The following is a 16,610-nucleotide window of genomic DNA, read 5'->3' on the forward strand; positions in this document are numbered from 1 at the left end:
CAAGAGCCTCAGGCACATCCAAACTGCGATGGAAGGCTGAGACTGCCCAAAAGTGCATTGTGGACAGTATTGCTGCTGCTACCCATAGCAGCACCTTTGCTCTGCCGGTGTGTACAAACCCAAGGAATGTAGGGTGGCCCTAGAACCCTTGAAGTACTGAGTCTTGTCCATCTTGTCTGAAAAAAGCACCTAGCCATTGAAAGGCAGATCATCTATAGCCTGCTGCAGGTCAGGAGCAATGCCCAAATTCTGCAGCCAAGATACCCTTCTCATGGTCTCTTGGAGGCCACAACTCTGACTGAAGAGTCCGTGATGTTCAGCATCGACTGCAATGATGTCTTGGCCATCAAGCAGCCTTTGGTAATGAATGCCCCAAATTTCTCTCTGGAGGTTTCAGACATCTGGTCTGCAAACTTAGACATGAACATCTAATTTACAAATTTGTATTTGGACAACAATGCCTGCTGGTTTGCAATCTGCATTTGCAAAAAGGAGGAGATATAAATCTTCCTACCCATAAAGTCCATCCTTTTAGAGTCCTCATCCTTAGCAGTGGACTTAAATCTGCCCTGCTGGCCTTTATTGTTCACCACAGTTACGACCAGGAATTTGGATCCAGGTGAAAATAAAAGCCCTCAGATCCCTGCACCAGGACAAAACAGAGTTTCTCCATGTGCTTTGTCATACATGATACTGAATCATAGACTATCAGGGTTGGAAGGGACCGCAGGAGGTCTTCTAGTCCAACCCCCTGTTAAAAGCAGGACCAAGCCCCAATTTTTGCCCCAGTTCCCTAAGTGGCCCCCTCAAGGATTGAACTCACAACCCTGGGTTTAGCAGGCCAATGCTCAAACCACTGAGCAATCCCTCCAAGCTGGCAATCTCCAAAGAACATTTGCAGGCTCTAGGAGTGCATCATTAATAAGAGGAGCCACTCTCCCAGGAGCAGACAGCTGCAGGATATCCAGCAACATAATGGTGCTCTCCTGCAGGAACTCTGCCTGAAGGCCAGGGAAGCAGCCATGCACCACCAAAGGTCCTGATAGGACTTGAAATCCTCAGGTATTGAAGGCGAGGAAGAGCCCTGCCAAACTGTTCCCGATGGGGGGAGCAGTGTGGACCCCAAAATCAGTGGTGGCACCAAAGTAGCTGACGGTTCCAAAGTGGAGGGCAGTGAGAGCTGCCATGGTAACATCAGTGGTGTGAATGCAATGGTGCCAAGGAGTTTCCCAGTGCCAAAGAGATCCCTTGCACCAAGCCCATACCAGCCCTGCTTCCACAGACTGTGGAAGGGGAACATCGGAGTGTGGTGCCAATGGACCAAAAGGTTCAGTGGCCCATCCACACAATGAGGCTATAAACGACACAGCCCTGGCAAAAGCCTGGATCAATGGAGGGGTCAGGATGGAAAAGCAAAGGAGGTCTGTTGCTGCTTGATATGCCGCCGGCGTGGAAACAACTGATGCCAGCATCACTCTAGTCAGTACTGGATTCAAGAATCAGAGTCAATGGTAGAGGGTCTCTGACCTCTCTGCTCAGTATCAGGAAGCTGTTAGAGGCACCCACACCCTCATGTATGCTGGCATTAACACAATGCTGGTCCACACTCTTTCTGGAGGAGGCAGAAGAGTTTTCATGAGACCTGCAGTGGTCTGGATTGGTCTTATGTGACCTCTTCCTCGGCGCATTCGATGGGGAACTCCTCCTCCATCCCTTTGGAGAGGCGCTGGCTCCAGAGCATGACATGGCAGCACTCTCAGAACCTGAGGGTGACTTCCAATCTGAGGAGGTCCTCGGTGCTTAAGCAGGCCACATGGCCTGGTCAAGCAGGTGCTGCTTTAGGCGAAGATCCCTAGCCAGCTGAGTTCCTTTCAAGAACGACCTAGAAATTGCACACCGCTCCTTGACGTAGACGTCACAGTAAGCAGTGTGTGGGGATTGTTGTTGGGGATCGCTCTCCCCATATAACAATCTTTAAACCATGGTGAGGGCATCACCAGGGAAATACTTAACTAAATGTAATTAACACTACATTTAACTAACACTAAGGGTACTAATTATATACGACTAGAACAAACACTAGAAAAAGACAGTGAGAGATTGCATGGTTAAGAATCACACAAAGCTCTGACTCCAGTCACAGGCAGTAAGAAGGAAATGAAAGGGGTCAGGGTGGTGCCGCCTCATATAGCCAGACACTGTGGCAAGGAGGTGTGAGCGCTGCCCCTTTACAGACATTGCTAAGCAAAGTTCTCTGGTTCCAGAGCCCTAGGCATGCACCCACCAACACGGCTGCATCTACTCAAAGAAGCAGCTTAGGCTCTGAATGTCTTGTTAGCTGTGAGGGCAGTGTCAGGATTTAGTCAGCTTTGGGCATGCCCACCAGCAGAAATGCAGGTGCCTTTAGGGATTTAGGTGCCTACATAGTTTGGTGGCAGCTGAGTGGTGATTTTGTGAAAGTTAGTGATGTATAGGAGACTCTTTTTGTGCATCTTACCCTAGCTCTCTAAGACACACCAGTCCTTTCACACAAACAACCCAAGACAGAGCTTGCCCCCATTACAGCCAACAGCCCAGTGGTTAGCACACACACCTGGACTGCAGGAGACCTAGATTTAAACCCTTCTCTGGATTAGCGACTTGAACCCCAGTCTCCCATATCCCAGGTGAATACCTTAAGTGGCAGGCTATTGGACATTTGGGGTGGGGACTTCTCAATCTGTCCTGTTGGAGCTGTTCCACTTTGTATAATTAAATATTCATTAGATCAGGAAAAGAGAGAAATTGCATAGATCAGTGGTCTGAAAACTCACATGGGAAAGCCAGGTTCAAATCCCTGGCTAGTTATAATTAAGGCTATGATTTTGTCATGATGGTCACAGAAAGCATGAATTTGAATAAAGTCCATCAAATGCCCTCCAAAACAACTGAAATGTGCTCAAGCCAAGTGGTGTTACAAACTTGTACATGGGGTCACAGCACCACTCAGGTTTGGTCCATCTGCCCTACCATCTCCATCTAAAGCAGCATGGACTCTTCAAAACTGTTCAGCATTGTGACCCCATGTGCTAGGTCGCAAGGCCTAGAGCGGACAGCTGGGCTCAGTCCCACGGGACAGGAGTTGCCATTGTGGGGCGAGTGTGGGGTAGGGTCACTCTCCGTCTCCCACTAACCTCTTTCTGTGACATATTGTTGTTTTCCAGCACCTCTGCCATGAAATATATTTAAAAATTTCATGACAAAATCATAACACTAGTTATAGTTTAACTCAACTGAACTGTTTCATAGTCCAGTAGAAGGGCCTGATTCTCCACTCCCTCACAATGAAGGCATTTGCAGCAGTGCAGAGCAGGTGTAATATGCTTCTCTTCTGGTCTGGCATATTTTTTTCACTCACTTTGCACAGGTGTAAATGATGACACCAGGTGCATGACATGGCAGAATCAGAGCCAACATATTAAAATATCCATAGCAAAAGAAATCCAAAGTGTCTGTTTCAATTGCATCTACAGACCTTAGGCTTCAGTAGATTTAAGGATACAGGGAATCTTCAGGAGGCATGTTCACTTCACCATAGTAAATGTATCTCAGCATAGACTCAAATGCTTGTTTACTGGGAACCATTTCACCTATAGAAATATTTACTTGTCCATCTTCTGGCATGAAGGAACGGAACATGGCTTCAAAGTAACTGGAAAAGGAAAGGTGACTGATGTAACACAAGGAGATTTTACATAACCACAAGAAAGGTTCTGCAGATGGTTTCAAGCAGTACTGTTCAAAGGGGGCTACAAAGCATTGACGCTTTCACATAAATTACTTCCTAGCTACTATGCGGAGGGGAAAACTGCCTCTAAATGCCTCCTCAAATATAGTATGCAGTGTTGTTGTAATCATGTTGGTCCAGGATATTAGAGAGACAAGGTGGGTGAGGTAATATCTTTTATTGGACCAGCTTCTGCTGGTGAAAGAGACAAGCTTTTGAGCTACACAGATCTCAGGTCTCTTCCCAAAGGGGATTTGCTAGTGTTTCCCTCTATATAGTTCATGAGTGGCTTAGAGAACATACACTCAGCTAAATTGTTTGAATCTCTGCATGCGGGTGGCTGAGTGATCACAGCACCTGGAGGTGTTTACTGCTTATCACTAGCAAAGCACTATGAGAGACAGCCCAGATTGGAGAGCTAAGGGGGAACAAGGGTCCCACGGTTCCAAGTTGTACCCCAGAGATCCAGTCACACTCAAACCTTGTCTCTCAAATGTAGTATTGTCATGTTTCAGATAAATCTGTGTGTGATGCAACAAAGCAACACAATCCCAACAATGCTATAGGATGTTATATAGGAAACAATGCCATATGGATTTTCTTTATGGCAATTAATTTTCAAAAATATAAAAATTAGGATATAATACACTGTAATAATTCATTTACTTACTTTGCATATGAAGTACTGGTAAACTTCAAACATTATGGGTCTCCTGGTTTCTTAGGGGCTAGACACTAATATAAATGGTTACCTGCCTACTGTACAAGGATATTGTGATGGTTTGTTAGATACTATTTGTAAAGTACTAAAGTATGTACATGCTAAAGATTATTAGGGCTGGCTGAAAATTTTCCTTCAAAACTTTTTTTAATGGAAAATTGGATTTTAACTAAACGAAAATTTTTGCAGAAAGTATTGCCAAAAATTAAACAAAAAATCAAGTTTTTTTTCAACAAAAAGTCAAAATTTTCTGTTGACCCCCTCCATTTTCTAATTATTATTGTATACTGAATGGAAGGAACCCATTTTCACTGGCTATAGGCATTAGTAAGTTTGCCTGTGATAGTATTAGATTGTGCTCATCTACTAACCTCATTGCACCATTAATAGATAGGTTTCAGAGTAGCAGCCGTGTTAGTCTGTATTCACAAAAAGAAAAGGAGTACTTGTGGCACCTTAGATACTAACAAATTTATCTGAGCATAAGCTTTCGTGAGCTACAGCTCACTTCATCGGATGAGCTAGATTCTAGTCTGGTTTCCTGCCTTTTCTACCCTTCCTCTCCATATAACATAAACTTGCATCTACTGATGTGGCAAAGTGCTTTTCTTCACCCCACCAGGTGTACCTCTAACTCTGGACTATTGATCCAGCTCCCCCTTCCTTTTTTGAATATGTAAGAGTCAGTTTTTTCAGGTGCCTGAATCTGAATGACATGGTCACAATTTCTGGATAACAGCTTCTGAGTGCAGGTTCTTGTCACCGGTTACTGTAGACTCCTAATGGCATTCAGTATTATATTCTCTTCAACTTGTATACCTGATTAAAGCCCTTCACAATTTCTCCCTAGCAAATTCTTCATGTCACAACCAATTAGACTCGGCCTGAGATTTCTGCCACTGGCACTCTAGCTGTCTTTCTGTCTAGCTTCCTCTCCTGCTCCATCTGTCCCAGGTCATCTGTAAACCATGCTGATCAGTGAGGATGAAGCTGTATAGGGTCACCCTATCAAACCCTGAACTGAGAAGAGTTAGATGCCTCAAAAAGGGATTCCCAAAAGCCAGCATGCTGAGCGGGGAGTTGCCTAAGCCAGTCAATAGGAAATGCTGAGGAGAGGGGTGGTAGGTGGTGGTGGTGGTAGGTAAAGGGAGGAAGGTGCCTAACTTTGGTCTGAGGGAGGTGCCTCCCTCTAGCTGGGGGGGTCACAGCCATGAGCCTTCTGGAGTCAGTCACCTAAGCCGGGTCAGCCCTTTCTCAACAAAAACTGAGAAGCAGGAGGTGATGGTACTTTCCCCTTCACCAATAGTCCTGTGGCTAAAGAACTCATCCACAATTTGGGAGACTCAGGTTCAAATCCCCACTCCCCTTGATGAGGAGCAGTGTTTTGAACCCAGGTCTCTCACATCCCACACAAGTGCCCTAACCACTGGGTTTGAAGATTGAAAGGTGATTTGATTACCATGTCCCTTGTATTTTCTTCACAGGTACTAAAGGGCTCTTTATCAAGGAAGTCAGAATAAGAATCTGTGGCTGGAAGTTAAAGCCAAATGCAAATTAGAAATAATACACACAGTGAAGGTGATTAGCCATTGGAACAAACTATCAAGACAGGCGGTGGCTTCTCCATCTTTTTAAATCAAGATTGGACATCTTTTCTGGAAGACATACTTTAATCATCCACAAGTTACTGGGCTCAGTACAGTGTAAGAGGGCAAGATTCTATGGCCTGTGATATACAGGTCAGACTAGATGATCTAATGGTCCCTTCCGGCCTTGGAATCTACGAACCATTTATCTCGCCAACAATCCCCCTCTCCTTTTCGATTACTCCCTTTACACAGTTTAACAGGCCTGCTGATTCTCCACTGGCTTCTTACTTTGATGTACAGATACAGGACTAGATCATACCTAGCTTTAACATAGCCATACACAGAGTAGATTCCCATCTCTCTCACTCAGCCAGGTTAAGGCTGCCTAGATTGCAGCTCTATGCACTGCAGAACCCAATGCCATGCACCCAATGCTCCCCCTGCAAGTGAGTGAAGAAGGTACAGGGAAGGGCAGAACCAATATCCACCTCTCCTCACTACATGTACCAGCCAAGAGAGCTGGTTGGCCGTGCCAGGGAAGAGACGTATGATACACCCTTAAACGAGTAAGTTATTTACAACTTCAACCAAGTGGGAACCCAGAGAGACCAATCTACCCCCTAATGTATTGATGTTTTTATATGTTTGTTCAATGGATTCTTAAATCTCTACCTCATAGCTTACATACCAAAGTTTAGGCTTCATTCTATTAGCATCTCTTGAGCTGCATTTTCATTTTTAGAACATCCTTTTTGTTCTTCATGAACACTTGTTCCTTTCAAGTTCATGACAGTAGTTTTATGCGTGATTATTTGCTTCTTTTTGAAATTGTGGTAGGATACAGACCATCTGTTATTCAACTAAGGTTTTGATTTTCTAACATTTCCCTGCTGAGATGGCAAATTCATTCATATTTTAGTCACTGTTGCTTAATGGCTCTATTATGTTGAATTTCTAGGAGAAAAATCCTATGTGTTACTCAGTGAACAGAAGCCTATTCTCTTGTGTGCTTCAAAACAACCTGATCCAAGAAGCAGTCTGTGGTACTGAGAAATCATGTCCACACATGACATTTGTTATTGCTCTAGTAAATGATGACTATTTAAAAAGTTTCTAAGTTTCAGTAAATGGTTGATCAGAGTGCACACACCTGGAGCGGGCTGCCAGAATTGCCTTATGTGCTGGTCTTGGGTGGCCATCTAACAGGAGGATGATATCACAAAACTCGATCCCAGCTCCTTCTAGATAAGCCTTCATATCCTGAATCAAAGATGTTCCTGACAGAGGCAACATGGTGAAATGATTAAAAAGAAGACATTTCCAGGTAATCAGCTGCTATAAAGTTAATACACGGTTGTGCCACATCTACATACAGGTTTTCCCATGGGATTAAGGGAGTTGTTAGTAGGCAGGCACTTCATCACATTCTCAGCACTATGGGAGGCCTCTTTTCGTATGCCATGGATAAGGCCAGGCCACAATCCCTGGAAATTTGTTCTGTATGTAAGACTGATGCCCTCGGTGAGGTTTTACATCTGCATCCTTTTCCTCACCTCTGGTACATTTGCCTCAATCCACTCCTCACCCACCCCCTGTCCATTTTGTGCCAACATTGCTAACCTCACATACATTGCACCTCCACTTCTCTCGCTGTCTCTGGAACGCCATGACATATCTACAAAGATCTCAGCCACCTGTGACCTCTTCCTATCTTGCTCCCTCCAGCTCCTGGCTCTTCAAGAAACCTGGATCCCTCTACAGCTGCCATCTCTTATAGAGGCTTCTTCTCTCACCCCTTCCTTCCCCGCCCCGCCCGCCCCCTCCCCCGCCTGGATCAGACTTTGGTGGGGTACGGAGCTTCTCCTGTCCCCTTGCTGCTATTTCCAATACCTCCCTCCTCCCTTCCCCCTCCTCTCTTCTTCTGAACAATGCTGCATTGACTTCTTTCTTCTCCCCCTCAATATTGCTGTCACCTACCATCCATCCAGCTCCTCCCCATCAGCCTTCCTCTCTGATCTCAACTCCTCGCTCTCTCTCTCTCTCTCCCTCTTCTTACAATCTCCCACACTCAGCATCAGGGACTTCAACTTCCATGGGAACAACCCATCCAACCCCTTAGCTGCACACTTTCTTTTCCTCCCCTCTTCATTCAATCTGCAGCTCACGGTCAACTCTCCCATTCACCAAAAGGAACACTCATGGAATTTGGTCTCACCAAGCATTGCTTTCTCAGATCTCTCTTGCTGAGCTCCCTCCCTTTCAGGATCACCCATTGCTCCCCAACTCCCTCATGCCCTGTCACTTGGTCTTTCCGTGACTTCTAGTCCTTCAACATCAGTGACTTCTTATCTGCTCTCAGCATTCTCATCCTTTCTTTCACTGTTGTTGATTCGCTCCCTCCCTCCACCTTTGCCTCTTTTGCCTCTCTCTCTCAGTGCAAGATCTGCCCTACCAACCTCCAGCCCTAGCTCACCCCCGCATGAGGAAGTTACTTACCTTATAGTAACTGGAGGGTCTTCGAGATGTGTGGTCCCTATCTGTATTCCATTAGGGATACGCATGTACTCCATGCTCCCAGAGTCAGAGAATTTTGAAAGCAGTGTCCGCTGACTCGCACATGCACCCTTACTTTCCTAGGGCCTCCACCGAAGGAGATAAAAGATGGAGCACACCAACCACCTCTCCTGTTCCTTCTCTACCATGAATCTAATCAATGTCCAAAGCAGAGGGGAAGGAGAGTGGTAGTATGTATGATAGGGACCACAAATCTCAAATAACCTGTAAGGTAAATAACTTCCTCTTCTTCTTCAAGTGCTGGTCCCTATGTGTACTCCATTGTGGGTGACTGACAGCTAGTACTCAAGAAAGAAGCGAGTGCAAGGATGTAGGTGGCAGAGTTGCATGAAGGACTGTTGCCTCATAGTATGTGTCAGCAGCAGAGTCTTCTACTAAAGCATAATGACTCAGGAACATATGGTTGGAAGTCCACGTAGCTGCTTTACAAATGTTAACCAAAGACACTACCCTCAAGCAATGCTATAGACACTGCTTGTGCTCATCCTGCGTGAGGGAAGGAAAGTGAGACAATTGATAGAGTAAGATACAACCTGAGATCCACCCAGAGATCCTCAGAGGAGATAGCCTGACCGTGGACACTTTCCACCGTGGCTCAAACATTGGGGGGAAAGAATTGCATCAGAAATGTTGGTTGGCAAGTGATCTACATGTGTCCCTAAAAAGGATTTTGAATGTGATTCGTTGGTTAGATCGTCAGCTTCCTGGTATGAACCAGGTACTCATGATGTGTGCAATGAGAACACTGATCCACTACTCCCTGCCACCAAGTGGCTGCTAACAGGCACCAGAACTAGAAGTTGAATTCTGAGAGAACAGAGGACTGCAATCCTGGAATCTGCTAGGTGGAATTCGGGGGTTCTGAATGTCCCTGACTGTATTTAAAATCAAGCACAGAAAGAAGAAGTTGTCCATGTAACTGGGTTGCCCCTGCTCAGGACTGTTTCCCTTGCACTACCTGCTCCTACTACCTGACTCTGATCCCCTGGTAACCTGACCCTGCCTGCCTCCTTACACTTGACTTTCGATCTCTGGCATAACTCAGAATCTAATCTCCTGGTATCTGACCCAGCCTGGCTCCCGACTCCTGGTCTAACCACTAGGTCAGACTGCCCACGTCAGTTTGCATGGACCACTTAAGCCACAGGAGTGGGCTTGATGCCAGTAAAATAGACCTGGCCAAACTTCTGGAAGCACTGGACACTCCCAACTGGGCTGCCTGACTTCAGGCTGACAACTAAGCCTTGGAGGCCCAGGTCATTCAGCTGACCTCGGAGAAAAAACTGTCACCTACCTTTCATAACTGTTGTTCTTTGAGATGTGTTGCTCGTGTCGATTCCATTCTCGGTGTGCGCGCACCCACATGCACAGCTGTCAGAGATTTCTGCCTCAGCGTTATCCTTAGGGCTGGCTGTGGTGCCCCCTGGAGTGGCACTCCCATGCAGTGGTATATCAGGTGCTGCCTCCCTCCTGGCACCCTCTCAGTTCCTTCTTGCAGGCAACTCCAACAGAGGGGTGGGGGGGTGGGGGGGAAATGGAATGGACATGAGCAACCCATCTAGAAGAACAGTTAGGAAAAGTAGTTAACCGGTTTTTCTTCTTTGAGTGCTTGCTCATGTCAATTCCTTTTCAGGTGACTCACAAGCAGTATCAACAGAGGTGGGCTTGGAGTTCATAGCTTAGCGGCATGCAGTATTGTCCTACCGAAACCAGCCTTATCCCAGGCCTGCTGGGTCAGCACATAATGGGACGTAAAAGTGTAGACAGACGACCATTTGGCCACTCTATAGATGCCCTGGATAGGCACATGGGCCAGAAAGTTGCCGAAGAAGTCTGCGCCCTTGTAGAGTGGGTGGTGACGATCGCCGCAGGTGGCACCTTCGCTTGGTCATAGCAAAAGCGAATGCAGACCGTGATCCAAGAAGAAATTCTTTGAGTGGATACCTGGTGACCTTTCATCCTGTCAGCCACTGTGACGAACAATTGCATCGATTTATGGAACAACTTGGTCCTATCCACACAGAAGGCCAGAGCCCTCCTAATGTCCAGGGCACTTAGCCTGAGCTCCTCTTCTGACTTATGCGGCTTTGGAAAGAAGACCAGTAAGTAAATGTTCTGGCTCCAATGAAACGGAGACTACTTTAGGAAGAAAAGCTGGGTGTAGCCTTAGCTGGACCTTGTCCTTGTAGAAGACCATGTACAGTGGCTCCGAGGTGAGCACCTGAATCTCGGATACCCAGTGGGCCGACATCACTGCAACCAGGAACGTGACCTTCCAGGAGAGGAGGAGAGAGCAAGAAGCCAAGGGCTCAAAGGGAGGACCCGTTAGCTGAGACAGCACCAGATTCAAGTCTCACAGAGGGATGGGGTCTCTGACTTGTGGGTAGAGGCACTCCAGGCCTTTAAGGAATCAGGCCATGATTTCCTGAGCAAAAACAGACCTACCCTGTAACGGTGGGTGGAAAGCCGAGATGGCCGCTAGATGGACCTTTATCAATGAGAGGGACAATTCCTGGAGAACCATAGAATATCAGGGTTTGGAAGGGACCTCAGGAGGTCATCTAGTCCAACCCCCTGATCAAAGCAGGACCAATCCCCAACTAAATCATCCCAGCCAGGGCTCTGACAAGCCTGACCTTAAAAACCTCCAAGGAAGGAGATTCTACCACCTCCCTAGGTAACGCATTTCCAGTGTTTCACCACCCTCCTAGTGAAAAAGTTTTTCCTAATATCCAACCTAAACCTCCCCCACTGCAACGTGAGACCATTACTCCTTGTCCTGTCCTCTTCTACCACTGAGAATAGTCTAGAACCATCCTCTTTGGAACCACCTCTCAGGCAGTTGAAAGCAGCTATCAGATCCCCCCTCATTCTTCTCTTCTGCATACTAAACCATCCCAGTTCCCTCAGCCTCTCCTCATAAGTCTTGTGTTGCAGACCCCTAATCATTTTTCAGAGTAACAGCCGTGTTAGTCTGTATTTGCAAAAAGAAAAGGAGTACTTGTGGCACCTTAGAGACTAACCTGTGCTCAAATAAATTGATTAGTCTCTAAGGTGCCACAAGTATTCCTTTTTTTTGCTAATCATTTTTGTTGCCCTTCGCTGGACTCTCTCCAATTTTTCCACATCCTTCTTGTAGTGCGGGGCCCAAAACTGGACACAGTACTCCAGATGAGGCCTCACCAATGTCGAATAGAGGGGAACGATCACGTCCCTCGATCTGCTGGCTATGCCCCTACTTATGCATCCCAAAATGCCACTGGCCTTCTTGGCAACAAAGGCACACTGTTGACTCATATCCACCTTCTCGTCCACTGTCACCCCTAGGTCCTTTTCCGCAGAACTGCTGCCTAGCCATTCGGTCCCTCGTCTGTAGCGGTGCATTGGGTTCTTCCATCTTAAGTGCAGGACCCTGCACTTATCCTTATTGAACCTCATCAGATTTCTTTTGGCCCAATCCTCCAATTTGTCTAGGTCCCTCTGTATCCTATCCCTGCCCTCCAGCGTATCTACCACTCCTCCTAGTTTAGTATCATCCGCAAATTTGCTGAGAGTGCAATCCACACCATCCTCCAGATCATTTATGAAGATATTGAACAAAACCGGCCCCAGGACCGACCCTTGGGGCACTCCACTTGATACCGGCTGCCAACTAGACATGGAGCCATTGATCACTACGTGTTGAGCCCGACAATCTAGCCAACTTTCTACCCACCTTATAGTGCATTCCTCCAGCCCATACTTCTTTAACTTGCTGACAAGAATACTGTGGGAGACCGTGTCAAAAGCTTTGCTAAAGTCAAGAAACAATACATCCACTGCTTTCCCTTCATCCACAGAACCAGTAATCTTATCATAGAAGGCGATTAGATTAGTCAGGCATGACCTTCCCTTGGTGAATCCATGCTGACTGTTCCTGATCACTTTCCTCTCGTGTAAGAGCTTCAGGATTGATTCCTTGAGGACCTGCTCCATGATTTTTCCGGGGACTGAGGTGAGACTAACTGGCCTGTAGTTCCCAGGATCCTCCTCCTTCCCTTTTTTAAAGATTGGTACTATATTAGCCTTTTTCCAGTCACCCGGGACTTCCCCCGTTCGCCATGAGTTTTCAAAGATAATGGCCAATGGCTCTGCAATCACAGCCGCTAATTCCTTTAGCACTCTCGGATGCAATGCGTCCGGCCCCATGGACTTGTGCACGTCCAGCTTTTCTAAATAGTCCCTAACCACTTCTTTCTCCACAGAGGGCTGGCCACCTACTCCCCATGCTGTGATGCCCAGCACAGCAGTCTTGATCTTGTTCGTGAAGACAGAGGCAAAAAAAGCATTAAGTACATTAGCTTTTTCCACATCCTCTGTCACTAGGTTGCCTCCCTCATTCAGTAAGGGGCCCACACTTTCCTTGGCTTTCTTCTTGTTGCCAACATACCTGAAGAAACCCTTCTTGTTACTCTTAACATCTCTTCAGCTTAAGATGCAGGAGTTAGTCCAGAATAAGCTGCACTGAAGCCCACTTGGGACGAAAAGACAATTACCTTTTCTATAACTGGTGTTCTTCAAGATGTGTTGCTCACGTCTATTCCACAATAGATGTGTGTGCTCGCCACGTGCACTGGTGTCGGAAGTTCTTCCCCTAGCAGTATCCATAGTGGAGCACCCCTAGTGACCGCTGGAGTGGCACCTTCATGGTGCAGTATAAGGGGTGCTGCGCGCTCCCCCCACCCTCAGGTCCCTCTTGCCAGATAACTCCGGCAGAGGAGAAGGAGGGCGGGATGTGGAGTAGACATGAACAACACATCTCGAAGAACACCAGTTACGAAAAAGGTAACCGTCTTTTCTTCTTCAAGTGATTGCTCATGTGTATTCCACAATAGGTGATTCCAAGCTATATCTGTTGGAGGTCAGTAAGAGTTCACAAACTCTTGGGACGGAGCACAGCCCTGCTGAACCCGGCGTCTTCCCTGGTCTGGGAGACGACTGAATAATACGAGGTGATCGTGTAACCAGAAGGCCATGTGGCAGCCCTGCAAATGTCCTGAATGGGGACATGGGCTAAAAAGGCAGCTGACGAGGCTTACACCCGAGTCGAGTGTGCCCTCCCGATTGATGGCGGAGGGATTCCTGCCAAGTCATAACAGGTACAGATGCATGAGGTGATCCAGTTGGAAAGCCGCTGAGTGGAGATCTGCTGACCCCTCATGCGTGCAGCCGAGGCGATGCACAGCTGCAAAGACTTCCTGTACGGCTTACTCCGCTCCAGATAAAAAGCCAGAGCCCGTCTCCAACATGTGGAGACTGTGCATGTCGCTGGATGCATGGGGGTTGGGGAAGAGGACCAGCCGGAAAATGTCCTGATCCATGTGGTAGGCGGAGACCACCTGCAAGAGGAAAGGGGTGTGTGGCAGAGCTGGACCTTAAATTTATGGAACACTGTCTATGGGAGCTCGGACATCAGGGCCCTGAGTTCGGAGACCCGTCTAGCCGACGTGATCGCTACCAGGAAGGCTACCTTCCACAAGGTGTGTGACCAGGAGCATGTAGCGAGCGGCTCAAACAGGGGGCCCATCAGCCAGGCCAGCACCAAGTTCAGGTCCCACTGAGGGACAGGGGACCTAGCTTATGGGAAGAGATGATCCAACCCCTTAAGGCATCGGCAGGCCATGGTATGGGAGAATACCATGTGCCTCTGCACCGGCGGGTGGAAGGCCGATATGGCCGCCAAGTACACCTTGACAGATAAGTGTGCCAGGCCGTGGTCTCTAAGGTGAAGGAGGTAGTCCAAAATGAGCTGGATCGGGGCAGCCATGGCGGAAACGCACCGCTCAGCCACCCATTGACCACTTTGCCAAGTAGGCTCAGCACGCGGAGGGTAGCCTGCTTTCCAAAAGGACATGCTGGACCCCTTTTGAGCATGTCCTTTCCTCCTGGCCTAACCACTGAGCAGCCATGCTGTGAAGTGGAGCGCCGCTAGGTTGGGGTGGAGGAGGTGGCCCTGGGAGAGCAGGTCTGGACGGGACGGAAGGCATCGGGATGGAAGGCAGGAGGGCATCGGAGATAGCGCCCCATCTCAGCCCGCCCCGGAGCAGAACTGGGAACAGAAATGGTTCTGTTGAGTTGTGAACACGTCCAATTGGGGAGTTCCCCAGTCTTGGAAGTCTGTGCACCACCTCTGGGTGAAGAGACCACTCATGCTGAGAAGTCCCTGCTCAAGCGATCCACCCGCGAGTTCCGGGTGCCTGGTAGGTGGTAGGCCTGTAGGCAAATATCGTGGGCTATACAGAATTCCCACAGCTTGAGGGCTTCCAGGCAGAAGGCGGAGGAACGGGCCACGCCTTGTCTGTCGATGTAAAACATTGAGGCCGTGTTGTCCATGAGAACCCTGATTACCCTGCCTGCCAGGTGCAAGTGGAAGGCCATGCATGCCAGCTGGATTACCCTGAGCTCCTTGACATTTATATGGAGGGCCAGGTCCTGTGCAGACAACAGACTTTGGGTCTGAACGTTTCCCACATGGGCTCCCCACCCCAGATGCGAGGCGTTGGATACAGTTCCAGAGATGGGGGCCTGCCTCTGAACGGGACCTCGTGGAGCAATTTCCCTGGTGAGGACCACCATCGTAGGGAGGCGATCACCAGTTTGGGCACAGTGAGGATCGTGTCCATCCTGTCTCTGGCCTGGGAGAAAACTGAGGCCAACCAGAGCTGGAGGGGCCTCATCCCGAGTCTGGCGTGACGAATCACATATGTGCACGCCGACATGTGACCCAAGAGTTGGAGACACGCTCTGGCTGTTGTCACTGGAAACCTTGTGACTGAGGCAAGGAGCCCTTTCAGGGTCTCGAACCTATCCAGTGGGAGGGAGGCTCTGGCCGACGTGGCATCCAGGGGTAAACTCTATGCATTGTACTGAGACTAATGTGGACCTGGTGTTGTTTACTAACAGGCCCAGAGTGGCGCACATGGACAGGAGGAGTGCCAAGTGGTTCTGTACTTGCGACCGGGAGCTGCCCTGGACCAGCTAGTCATCCAGACAGGGGAAGATCTAGACCACACGGCACCTGAGGTAGGCTGCTGCCACAGACCTACACTTTGTAAATACACTGAGGGCACTGGACAGGCCAAATGGGAGCACCGTAAATTCGTAGTGTTCCTGCCCAACCATGAAATGGAGGACGCTCCTGTGCCCCTCCAAGATATGGATGTGGAAGTATGTGTTCTGCAGATCGAGGGTAGCATACCATTCCCCGGGATCCAGGCAGGGGATGATGGAGGCCAGGGAGACCATGCAGAACTTGAGCTTCACCATGTACTGGTTCAGGCCTCACAGGTCCAGGATGGGCCTGAGCCCCGCTTTGGCCTTCGGGATAAGGAAATAGTGGGAGTAGTACTCCTTGCGTTTGAACTTCGCTGGCACCACTTCCACTGCTCCTAGTCCAAGGAGCCACCCCACCTCCTGCTCGAGTAGATCCTCGTGAGAGGAGGTCCCCCAGGAGGGACGGGGGCAGATAAACTGGAGGGTGTAGCCCCAAGAGATGGTGCTGAGGACCCATCGGTCCGAAGTCAGCCGCGACCACTCCGGGAGGAAAGCACACAACCAGTTGGAGAAGGGAAGCTTTATTGGGGGTGGATCCCTGATAAGAACTGGTAGGTCGCCCCCAGGCATCCCGTCAAAACTACCGTTTCTCTGCCTGTTTGCCTTTGGAGGACCCAGGCTGGGGGGCAGACCGAGACTGCCTCTGGTGCCATTTCTTGTAGTCCCGTGACTTTTTATAAAGGGGCTCATATTTAGAGTGCGTGGCCTTGGTGGGAGCCTGCTGCTGCTTAAACTTAGATGTAGCCAGAGCTGGAACATAGAGGCCCAGAGTCTTAAGCGTAGTGCGGGAGTCCTTCAGGCCACGCAGTTTTATGTCTGTCTGTTCCACAAACAGAGCCTTGCCATCAAACAGGAGGTCCCGCAGGGA

General features: G+C 48.5%; 1 pseudogene across 1 annotated transcript in view; it reads right to left on the minus strand.

Annotated features, from left to right (window-relative positions):
* LOC311532968 (leucine-zipper-like transcriptional regulator 1) overlaps positions 1–16,610 on the minus strand; it is a 116,590-nt pseudogene that overhangs the window by 38,299 nt on the left and 61,681 nt on the right. Inside the window, exons 6-7 of the transcript in view lie at positions 7,227–7,353; positions 3,542–3,691 (exon numbers count right to left, since the gene is read on the minus strand). The product of the transcript in view is annotated as a leucine-zipper-like transcriptional regulator 1 (transcript). The remainder of the gene's footprint in view (positions 1–3,541; positions 3,692–7,226; positions 7,354–16,610) is intronic.

The sequence above is a fragment of the Lepidochelys olivacea genome, assembly GCF_965140295.1.
Source record: "Lepidochelys olivacea isolate rLepOli2 genome assembly, chromosome: 18".
Lineage (NCBI taxonomy): Eukaryota > Metazoa > Chordata > Testudines > Cheloniidae > Lepidochelys > Lepidochelys olivacea.